The 12,121-nt window shown below is 34.6% G+C and overlaps 1 protein-coding gene across 1 annotated transcript in view; it reads right to left on the reverse strand.

The window, feature by feature from the left end:
- LOC142345766 (thimet oligopeptidase-like) overlaps window positions 1-7,738 on the reverse strand; it is a 112,677-nt gene extending 104,939 nt beyond the window's left edge. Inside the window, exon 1 of the mRNA XM_075398083.1 lies at window positions 7,709-7,738. The gene's annotated coding sequence lies outside the window, so the exon portion shown is untranslated. The remainder of the gene's footprint in view (window positions 1-7,708) is intronic.
- Window positions 7,739-12,121: the final 4,383 nt, after the last annotated feature.

A 12,121-nucleotide genomic window follows, 5' to 3' on the forward strand; every position in this document is an offset into this window, starting at 1 on the left:
AATTGCGAAGAAACAAGCATTACGCATTACCACAATTTATTGTCTGTTTACTTTTTCTGTAAAAAGATTCATATGAAAAAATAAAATTAGCATCAGATAAAAAGTATTCGAAGACAAATAACTTGCATTTCACGAGAGCAGATGCTAGAATTGTTTTATTGAGAATTTTTAACAGACTTAGAAAAAATGGGAGAAAATAGAAAAAACGTTTACCAATTTTAAAAACAATTACACAAAAAGTCTAGGTAAGAATTAGATATAAAATTACAACCTGGCTTTGTATATACCTCAATAGAAAAAAATTTAAGATTTTTCATTACCCAGAATATCAAACCGGTGCTACTAACACAACTAAAAAAACACCAAAACAGGCAAAAATGAATAAGTCATTTCAATTATGCAAGGAAAAGGTATCGAAACCTATCAGATCAAAATATTTTCACTAGTAAACTTGAATATATGAAATCGCACGTTGTTTTTGCGCCTTTAGTATGATGTGAAACTCATCAATTGTATTCCAATAATGTTATGTTCGGAAAAGACAGCAAAAGCAAAAAAATGGAAATTGTCATATGAACGAAATTTTATATATGTATATATATATATATATATATATATATATATATATATAATTATGTTCCAGCCACACTCATCCATTTATTTGACCTAATTGTCTACCAAATGGGGAACAGATTGAAAACTTTCAAAAACTGTAAAATTGTTGTGAAATAATTGGCGTATCTATTAAAATTGGTTAACAAAAAAGTGGTAACCACTTTAGATACGAAACACTAACTCACTAGAAAAAAGTAACAGACAAGACAAACAACAAAATCAAAATTACGAAAAAAACTAGCGTTAAGCACTACCAAAATTTATTGTCTGTTTACATTTTCTGTAAAAAAATTATATAAAAAATAAAAATATTATCAGATAAAAATTATTCTACAGCAGAAACTTGCATTTCACGAAAACAGATACAAGACTTGTTTTTATTAAGCAATTTTAACAAGTACACGGAAAAAAGATGGGAGAAAATAGAAAATAATTTTACAGCTTTTGAAAACAATTAAAACAAAAAGCCAAGGAAGGAACTGGCTATGAAATCACTCCCTGGCTTTGTTTATATGTCCCAATTGAATAACTTTGAGAGTTCTCATAACACAAAATATCAAACCAGTGCTACCACTACTACTACTAAAAGACACCAAAAACAGGCAAAAATGAAAAAATCACTTCAATTATGCAAGGAAACGGTATCGAAACCTATCAGATCAAAATCTTTTCACTGGAAAAATTGAATATATGAAATAGCACGTTGTTTTATCGCTTTTAGCATGATGTGAAACTCATCATTTGTGTTCCCTTGAGGTTATGATTGGATAAGACAGCAAAAACTAAAAAAAATATGGAAACTTTAATGTGATCAAAAACTCTATGAGAACTCTTAGTATCAACGATAAAAAACAATTGTCTGTTTCAATTGAAAAAGAATAGGACTGAAATGTCGCAGACATATGATTGATATGGGCAAATTTTAAATTACCATAACTGTGTTTTTGAAATTTTTTAAAGCGTAAAGCATAACAATCTTAAGCGTTCAAAATAAAAAGGGAATCTTTACTTAAAAATTTAGTGCTGAAGACGCCAATTTTGAATCTATTTAGTGATACTCAGTTAAAAGACTACACATTATCACTGAATACTGGTAAAAAAGAACAGTAATACGCAAATGGAGTTTAAGTCAAAAACGCATATGTTTTGCGCTGAAAATTTGCCCGTTCATTGGCGTCGCCTTGCACGTCAATCTTTATTATCAATAATTGAGGTTTGATTTGTAATTATTCCTGTCTGTAGCTAATATAACAAAATATAACTGTACCTAACTAAACGAAACAAAATGTCAAAAGTATTTCATAGAAAGTGGTACAGGGCCACAATGCAATTCGATTAATTTTTGAAAAATAAATATTCACAATTAGATCAAGAGTGGTCCTGCCCTTACTGTTTCTCAATAATAGAAAGTGGCCCCAATAGAAAAGAAATAGCTAGAATGACCAAAATATCAATATATCAAAAAAAAAGGTTCTGGACGTTTTTTGAGTTACATTACAAAAACCATTGTGTTTCAACTGAAAGCTTTAAAAATATTTTTAATAGCTGAACCAAAACCAACTGATACATTTGATTAATTTGAGTGAATCGTAAGACCACAAAAAGAACCTTAAATGCAGGCAAAACTCAAGAATTGAGTAAAAACTTCATAAAGCCGTTTGTCATAGTCATAAACATCATGAGCTTTCCTTAAAAAACAATATTGTTTCATTGGCTACTATTGGAATATAAAAAGAGTTTTTATTAATAGAAATTTGAAATGAAAATAGATATTTATAAATTGGGATGAAAAACGCCAAACTTTTTCGAAATTGTCTGAACCAAACTACAATCTGAATCACTTGTCATTGTAAAAATCACCAAATTGGTTTAAATTAGCGGAAGACCGCAAAGATGTTTTTTTCCAGAAGACTTTTATGAATCCGAGTTGAAATTTGCGCAAATCTGAATAAAATATAATTGTGTCAGCAGATTTTATCTCTGCACCACTGGTCAAACTGGACGAAGTGGAACAAATAGGCATATTGGATGCCATTTTTCTGATTCTCTGAGCTCAAACAGTTGATTGAAACATTTCATCAATTCTCTTTCTTTTTAAAGGTAAAGCTAGCGAGACTATGGTTAAAAAAATTGTCAGATTTTAGAAAAAACTGATCAGATTTATTTCTGAAATAGATTTCAAAAGTTTTAATTTTTTATTCTATTCTCGACAGGCTTTATAATAACACCACTCAGAATCCTCTACGATGATATATCGACCGAACAAAATTGATTGAGCAAAAAAAACCCGGTTGAGTATGTAGTTCCTCACTCACTAACATGGGTCAGAACAATAATTATATATATATATATATATATATATATATATATATATATATATATGTTTATATATATATATATATATATATATATATATATATATGTACATATACATATACATATATATATATATATATATATATATATATATATATATATAATAAATTGTTCTCAGATACTGTAAATACAATTTTTGTATCTAAATGTATCTGAAAGGACGCCAAAAAGGCATTAAGCCTGTCAAGTGGTGCCTAAGAGCAAATTATTTCTTCATGGGTTGTATGATTTTCTTTACCTCCAACACCCATCCCCCGAACTAAATCAAAAATTAAAAACTGAACTGGAAAAAACACAATTCATCTTTGATTTTAATACAGAATCAAAAAAAAACACCAATAGAGCGAAGTCTTACCAAAAAGCCTTTATGAGTTCCTCATTGTCACAAATATAATTATCTTTCAGATCATGAAGTAGATGCGGCAGTTGTTTGGATTTACACTGAACAATTTTTAAAACAATGCTGACATCCCATTTCACTAAAACATTAAACAGTTTGAGTAAGCGCCACTTAAGAATTTTGCTCTCTTGCTTAGTGCCTTTTGACCTACTTTTAATTGTTTTGATTCTTTTTGAATCATTAGTAATAACTTCTATTTCATCTTTGGAAATGACATCATTTAACTCTGTGTTATGTTGTTCATTTCTTATAATTTTACTCAAACACTTCATCAGTTCATAAACATGCAGTTCACGTATTGATAGTAAACAATGTTTTTGTCTTATGTTGTTAATTGAGTTAAACTTTTTAATACCAAAGAGTATTCTCCACACCAGTATTTGTATTTTTTCAAGTGCCAAGAGATCTGTTTTATTAGCAGAGTCATAAATCAGAACTCCATATTGGAAAACAGGTTGTATGTAGATCTTGTATAAATGCAGCATTCGTTTTTGACTTACGAACTGTCTGAAAAATCGTAGTGGTTGAATGTTGCAAAAAATTTTTTTTGTACGAACTTAACATGTTCTTTAAAAGTTAGGTTCATATCAATATGTAATCCCAAATACTTGACACATTGTGCATAGGCAATAGTCACACCGTTGAAAGAAAAGTTGGCCCTATTAGTTAGCAATGGAGAGCTTGGGGTCAACAAGTACGTTTTTTGCCGATTTATCGTTAGTTTATTTTCACCAAGCCACTTCTCAATTTTGGTTAGATCTTATTGTACGCAATCAATGTTTTTGTTATCGTAACTACAATGCAAACAGGTGTCATCAGCAAAAAGAGTGACCTTAAGAGTATGGCAGACTTTCGGCATGTCATTTATATATAAAAGGAACAAAATGGGTCCTAACACTGAGCCTTGTGGAACCCCACAGATTATTGCTAAAACTCTAGACTTTAGGCTGTTGTGTAGCACAAACTGCTTTCGGTCAGTAAGGTAGGAAGTAATTAATTCCATAACATGGTCTCTAAGACCATAAAGTTCACACTTTTTTAACAACAGGTTGTGATCTACGGTATCAAAAGCTTTTTTAGATCCAAAAATGCGCAACAGCTTTCTGTACTAGTGATTTTGTCTGACCTTAAGCTATCATCACAATTGCTATAGCGTCCACTGTACTTCTTTTATTACGAAAGCCAAACTGTTGATCTGTAAAGACGCTGTTTTGGTCCAGAAAATCTACTATTCTCGACTTGAGAATTTTTCAAAAATTTTTCCTACAGTAGGTAAAAAGGAAATAGGTCTGTAATTAGAACAAACGCTCTTGTCTCCGGACTTGTGTATAGGAACAACTTTGGCTGTTTTCAAACAGTTTGGGTAAATGCCGTCTGCAATTGATCGGTTTATTAAGTCAGTCAGAAGGGGTGCTATGGTGCATTTTACTGCTTTAAGGAATTTGTTGCTGATTCCATACTGGTCCTCAGAGATTTTGTTTGATAATTTATTTATAATACACTCTATTTCCTTTTCATTAGTGCCAAGAAGTAACATAGTTGCTGGTACTTTGTCAATAAGGGAGAAATTTGGACTAGAGTCAAACCTACTGTTTAAATCAGATCCTATTGTGCTGAAGAAATTATTGAACACTTCACAATTTGGGCTAAGGTCATTATCATTGAGAGTTGCAGTTGAGGGTTTCAGACTTTTCATTGTTTTGTAAAAGTTTTTATTCCCTTGTTCTTCCTTGCAGGAGAGATATACATCAAAGTACTTCCTTTTAGTCTGTCTTATAACTGCTTTGGCTTTGTTTCGCTGCTGCTTGAACTTTAACCAATTTTCTTGTGTTTTACAGTGAATGTATTCTTGATATAGCTTTTTCTTGCGCTGACATTTTTTTTTTAATCTTATTATCCACCCAACATTTTTTCGGTCTCTTAGTAGACTTTTTTGTTTCTTTCGGAACATATTTGTTCAAAACTTGAGCAAGAATCTCAAAAAAACCTTGTGATCGCTACCTCACTTATTCCATACGTAAAAGTTTTAGCATTCTTTACTAATTCATGTTGTAAAACAAAATTCATATTTAACAGTGTTTGTTCATTTTTTAGTTTTTTCCAACACCTATAGCTGCATTTTTCGTTATGGTCAATGTTGCACATCTCAAACTGTGTATCACAAAGTACAGTGAAATGATCTGTTATAGCCGTTTCTACAATGGACACTGTTACGTCATGATTAGCAAAGCAAAGGTCTATTGATGTGCCTCCACCTCTACATGTTCTGGTTATTGATTCCGAGTTCATACTTTCTAACTCAAAGAGTCTTAACGTGCTTTTAAGCACTTCGGATGAACTACTGCTACGAAGCAAGTCTATATTGAAGTCCCCACAAACCAAGTGTTTCTGACCCAAGGGTATGTTTAAGTTGAGTATGTATTCTGTCAGCTGGTTTAACATAAAACCACATTTTGTAGAAGGCGGTTTGCACACAACTTTTAAAAATGTGAACGGATGCAAAAAAATTGTAAGAATCTGCAATTCATTCAGCTCAAGCTTTGCAACAATTTTATAGGCAAGATTTTTCCTAACATAAAATGCAACACCCCCACCTCTTTTCTCCCTGTTAGCGACTACCAAATTTTGATAGTTTTTTAAAGAAAAATAATTATGAGTGGGGCTTTTTGAAAGCCAAGTTTCAGTAAGTGCTATAACTTCGGGTTCAGATGTCTCGGCTAGGAAAGCTTCAAGTTCAGAAAAATTCTTAGTAATTGATCGAATATTCTGCAGAAGTAATCGCATTAGTATACTGATTGCGTTGCAGCCTCATTCATCTGGTCTTAAGAACACACGCAATGAGAAAAACATTTAAAAAAAAATTGCAAGTTTTTGAATTTTTGAATTTGGATTTTTGTCACCACGTTTTTCCACCGCTTTTTTGGAGTTATTAGGCAGTTTTCACGATGTGCTAATTTGGAAGGTTATTATAAATGGTATAATTATGTACAGAATCTAAAAATGTCCGCGGAAATCACAGACACTCAGTTCCTTACCCTTATGGATAAGCAGTCGCAAGAATCACAACCACTTTTAATTTTAAACCTAGTAAGAGTCCGCGAAAATCACAGACACTAGGTTACTGAAGCTTCTGACTAAGCAGTCGCGGAAATCACAACTACTTAAATAAAAATCTACTAAGAATCCGCGGAAATCACAGATTCTTTGTTGTTTTCATACATAATTTCGTAGTCGCGAATATCACAACTAATCTTTTTTATGTAAAAAGCTTATAGGAGTGTCCGCGGAAATCACAGACACCCGACTGCCAACAAAACAAGTGACTTTTTTAATTATAAAAAATTTCTTCGATATCCGAATTTATTAAAAAAAGGCACAAAAGAAAAAAAATTTAAAGAAAGTAATACAAGACCAACAAAACGAACACCCTCCCGCCCCCTTGAATACCTGGAGCTTTACACCACACAAAATACTTTCAAAAAAACACCAATGTCAAATTTGCTCTTAGTTTCACGTAATACACAAAACAAAATTCAAACAATCTGGTCCGTTTGATTGAGTTTCTTTCCATAGACGTTTACTTTGTCTTTTTCTGGTCCGGCGTTAGATCCGATTTCTCATTATCGCGATCTCTCTTTTGCCCCACATAAGATCCGGTAGCAAATTGCTTGCGCACAACTGGGTTCCTCAGATTGTCAAGACATTGTTTTGGTCTTACGGGAATAAATACGTCTTTGCCATTTATGAGACAAAGTACAGATATCATGCAGTTTCTGGTAGACACCACATAATTTCGCTTATCAGCTTCCGCCTTTATATCATGCTCAACAGGAGGCAATCGTTCCATGATGTAAGTGTTTTTATAGTTTATCGAATTTTCAAAGTCGCGAAGTTTTCGTCGGTTTTTGAATACTTCGTCCTTGTCTTTGAAATATACAAACTTGACAATAACTGTGGGCATTAAACCTCCAGATACTTCTCTCCGGTTTGGCAAGATATGATACGCTTTCAAACTTTTATCAACTATATCCTTAACTTTAAGTTGATCTTTGAAAAAATCCAAGATATTTTGGCACAATTTTGCTTCGTCTCGGGCGTCAAATTGGGGGTTTTGCAGAATAACGCAATCTTTACTAGTGTATCGTTCCTGGTTGCGGAGTCGTTCATCAAGGTAGTCGCAGAAATCAAAAACATCTCTAACCTTTTTCGCGGTTTGTTGGTTACCTTCTTTGAGCTCTTCGTACATCTTTTGCATTGCTTCTTTGGTTGCTGGGTCGGTAATTGCTACCACCATTTGGGTAAAGGATGCCATTAAAATCTATTTAATAAGTTTATCACAACAATTAGGCTAATATACAATTAGGCGTATATATATATATATATATATATATATATATATATATAAATATATATATACATATAAACGTATATATATATATATATATATATATATATATATATATATATATATATATATATAAACGTATATATATATATATATATATATATATATATATATAATATATATACATAAACCCAGTTTAGTCAATCTGTTCGGATGACAAATAAGCAAATTATTTCTAATCTTGCGTAGCGTCTTCTACTTACCAGCATAATTTTGAGAACAATGTCAACATTTGTCTCTTCCCCAATCAGAATAATGCTAACAAAGAATGCTATGAACAGTGGGCGCTCTGTGTGCAGATCAAGATCTCGTATATTACCGTAAAGTAGAGTTCGCATCATCCCAGAAACTGCATTATCCATTCCCAATATGTGAAGAAAAACTTGTTGCTCTTGCTCATTCATGGTTTCCATGTTGTCCCAATCAGTACAGTTGAATGTGTCTGTTCAAATTCTTGAAAAAAATAATTAAACAAAACTTGTGGAGTTAACGTAAAATTAGGTCTGCTCTACAAACTACGCACTACTACCTAGGCTGCACGGGTCCCGAATAATAATGATAAAAATTTTGTTTCCAGTAGTCATTCAGTTTTTTTTCAAATTTACTTGTGCAACTAATTTCACAGAGTTTAAATGTGGAAGAGTACTATTGTGACGTTGGCACATTTTCAAGGGTCTCGTTCAATTTAGCTTGTGGTGATAATGAATCAAAAGAAAAAAAAACAGAGTAGCTAATCTAAGTACAATTAAACTAGATAAAAAACAAAAACCAGGTTTAAAATGAACTCCGACCAGTGAAACTTAAACTCTGACAAAATTTTGACTATGCTCTTGTTACCCAAACTATATTTATCTCAAAATTTATGAAAAAAATTATTGTTTCCTGAGGTAGACACTCAATCTTTTCAATGATTTCATCATCCTATCCAAGTATGTTGGCTTATGGACTTTTGCAAGCGGAATAAAAAGCGTTTTAAACTAAGTAGAAAAATTACTTTCCCAAAATGAGAGAATAACCAAAAATGATATCTGCATCAGAATTAAAAGATTTACAGGAGATATCTGATTATTAGATCAAGATGATGATTTGATTTTGGGGAAAAAGGCTCAAAATCAAGCTGTATTAATACTTATTATAATCTGAGAAAGTCATGATAAAAAACTACTGTCATCATCATGATTAATAGCGGGGATCGCAATATGGTTTGCTTCTACAAATTTTCTAGAAACCATTTGCAGAGGATACCAGAGTTGTTAAGCATATGCAATTTTCTAAGAGGCTGTTTAAATTTCCAGTGGTGTCATAATCATTCAACACGCGCTGGGAAAATTTTAAACAAAGAAGTTTCACTCTAAAAAGAGTTATCTAGATTCACCAGTTTGAACGGACTGTTGATTCCAAGCACCATTTTCGGCGATCCTTTTCTATAGTGACTTGGATCAATTTGCAGTCTCAGTAAAACGCTATAACTAAAATTCTTTCTAAAAATTCTAACTAAGTTCATGACTAAACTTTGATCGAATTCCAAACGCTCCTATTCAGACTTGAGCTGATTGCGTAGAGTCTGCTTCTAACAAAACTGCTCTGAATGTTTCAGCATTCGATAAGGGTAAGAAATTTTTGAGGATGTCAGCTCTTATTTTGTCAATACGAACTTAATGAATTGAAGTAGTGCCGTCTTCCGTCTTGTCCCAAATGATGTGAAACTTATTTCTCAAAAAGTTTGCTCCTCTTGTGCGTGATTGGGTACTGAAACAAGTTAATGCAACTTTGGTGGTCGTCTCCAATTGCTATTGGATAGTTTGTTTGGATGCCAAAGACCTCCAAAAGTTTCTTTAAGATACAATGTGTCTTTAACTGCTGCTGCCATGCCCTGATATTCTCCCTCTGATGAAGAAAAAGCAACTATGGCCTGTTAGTGGCGCGCCAGCTAATCTCTGCGCCACGTTCCTTGAGCTTGTAGTAATAGCTTGTCGTTGATTTTCTGTCGTTTACATCACCAGACCAGTCTGCATCACTTTTCCCAACTAAATCATAACTGACTTCTTTTTTGTAAGAAAGTTTTAAACCTTTTGAATCTAGAATATATCAATGAAGTTGTTTTCCACATAGCCTGTTTTAATTTGTAGGTGCATTCGTTTGTCTGGACAAAATGTTGACTGTGAAAATGATATCTGGCCTTGTCTGTTCGGCCAGATACAGAAGTGATCCAACCAAGCTTCTAAAGACTTTTTGATCAAAAGTGCTCAATTTTTGTCTCCTTGTAGCCTTCCTAGTCGACTGTTATGATTTTGCCCTCTTCTCGTCTGATTCCTAGGCCCAGAATAGGGCGTAGTGTACCTTTGCCTTCCATGTGAAATGTTGCTTCGAGTGTCTTCTTGACATCGGTGATCACTGTCATGCTTCTTGATGCTACTGTGATGTCGTCAACCCAGGCCAAGATAAAAGTGAGACCTTCTGTCACCGCTGTCGCGAACAAGCAAAAATCGTTCCTGGTTCTGGTTAACCCGTTTCTTAGTGGGAAGTATGTCAGCTCCTTATAACAGTTGTTAGCAGTCTATTTCAAACCATGAATTGAATTATTCATTCGACATACTAACTTCCCTCCATCTGATCTTTTTTCACAAACTCCTGTGGCTGTTCCAGATACACTTCTTCCTCTATTGGTGAGTGCAGTAAAATCTTCTTGTCATCAAACTGGTGGAGCACATAGCCCTGCTTCGAAGATAGTTGAAATGGAATTCTGAAGGTCTTTGGCTTACAAGTAGATGCAAAAGTCGAGAAGTAGTCCAGTCCTTCTCTTTGTCTGAAGCTCTCAGCTAAATAGCGTGCTTTGTGTGCTTCAACTTGATTACTGGGTCCCAATTTCACTTTGTAGGACTTTTTGCCCAGTAAGACATCCCTGTCTGTGAGTGGTCTCATTAGGTTCCAAGTTTAGATGTCTTGGAGTGCCTTGACTTTGTCCTTTTTTGACCGTTGCCACTGGTCCCAATTGTCACTTGGTTGGTTGTGTTGACTGTTGTGGGTTCCACATGGTAACCCTCAGTCACAACAAGATGTGTAATGAATTCCCCTAAAAAATTGCGTAAGATTCCTTGCTCGCGTCCTTCGTGTAGGCTCTGCCATGATCGTTTGCACCAGTGCCTTATCAGCGAAGTTAACTGTTTCTGACTGTGAGAAGTCCGCTGTGGCACTGTGAGACTCACTATTTTTGAAGTAGGTTCTTCATCTAGTACTTATTCCTCAACATCCAAGGCATCTTGTCTCAGTGTCGTTTTTGTGTGTTCACGCTCTCTGAGTCAAGCCACTCCTATTTTTTTGCAGTAGTCGTGCGCTGTTTCTTCTTATTGTCACCCTCTTGACCGTCATAAGGGTGCCAGATACCCAGTTGCTGTAACCTCTCATCTAGTAGGTCGGGTGTTTCTGTGTTGTCAGAGATTAAGCGCAATTCGGAGTCCTTGATGATCACATCTCAAACTGCCACCATCCTGCGTATGTTAAGTACGTACACCAAGTTTCCGTTTTCTAATGCATTGTAACCCACAAATTATCTTTCCAGTGCTTTGAATTCAATCTTGCTGACCTTTCTGTCCCTCTTACTCATGAAGACTGTGCAACCAAAAATAGGTAATTTACTAATTGAAAGCGTAGGTTTTTTATCTGCCATCAGCTCTGGACACTGTTCTTCTCCTCGTCTCAAAACCTAATTTTTGATCCTTGTTGCGTGAAGAATTGCTGTTCCCCACATAATCTTGAGAAGTCCTGAGTCAATAAACAAGCATCGTGCTATCTCCAGCAGTGTCCTGTTGCACCTATTAGCTAACCCAATCTGTTGTGGCATCTCTGATTGGTTTTTCTCCTGTAAAAAGCCTGCACCTAACCAGTATTTCTCGAGCTGCTCCTAGAAAAACGCCTTCGCATTGTCTGACTTCAGTTTTTTGGGCGTCTCTACACTGAGAACAAATTTCTTTAGAATGGCCAGTGCTCCACTCGTTGCCTTATGCAAGTCCAAAACCACAAATTCTGTGTACTGGTCTGCAAACACAATGCACAGCCCGAACCCTGAGAGTGATTCCACTCTGAAAGATCCCATTGCATCTGTGAACACCCTCTCCAGTTTCTTTTCTGCTTGAGTCACTGTCTGTCTTGGTGATGGAGCCTTTGCGATCTTGACAAGTGCGCAAACACTGCATACATCATTGAGTTCCCCCATGTCCATTCGACCACTGCCGCATTTTTGGCCACATCCGCTTGATTAAAATGACCCAGTCGTATCTGCAACTTCGTTTTACTGTCAATTTTCACGCTGCTGGAACTTATATTGA

Source organism: Convolutriloba macropyga, chromosome 9, assembly GCF_964194025.1.
Source record: "Convolutriloba macropyga chromosome 9, txConMacr16.3, whole genome shotgun sequence".
Classification (NCBI taxonomy): Eukaryota; Metazoa; Xenacoelomorpha; order Acoela; family Convolutidae; genus Convolutriloba; species Convolutriloba macropyga.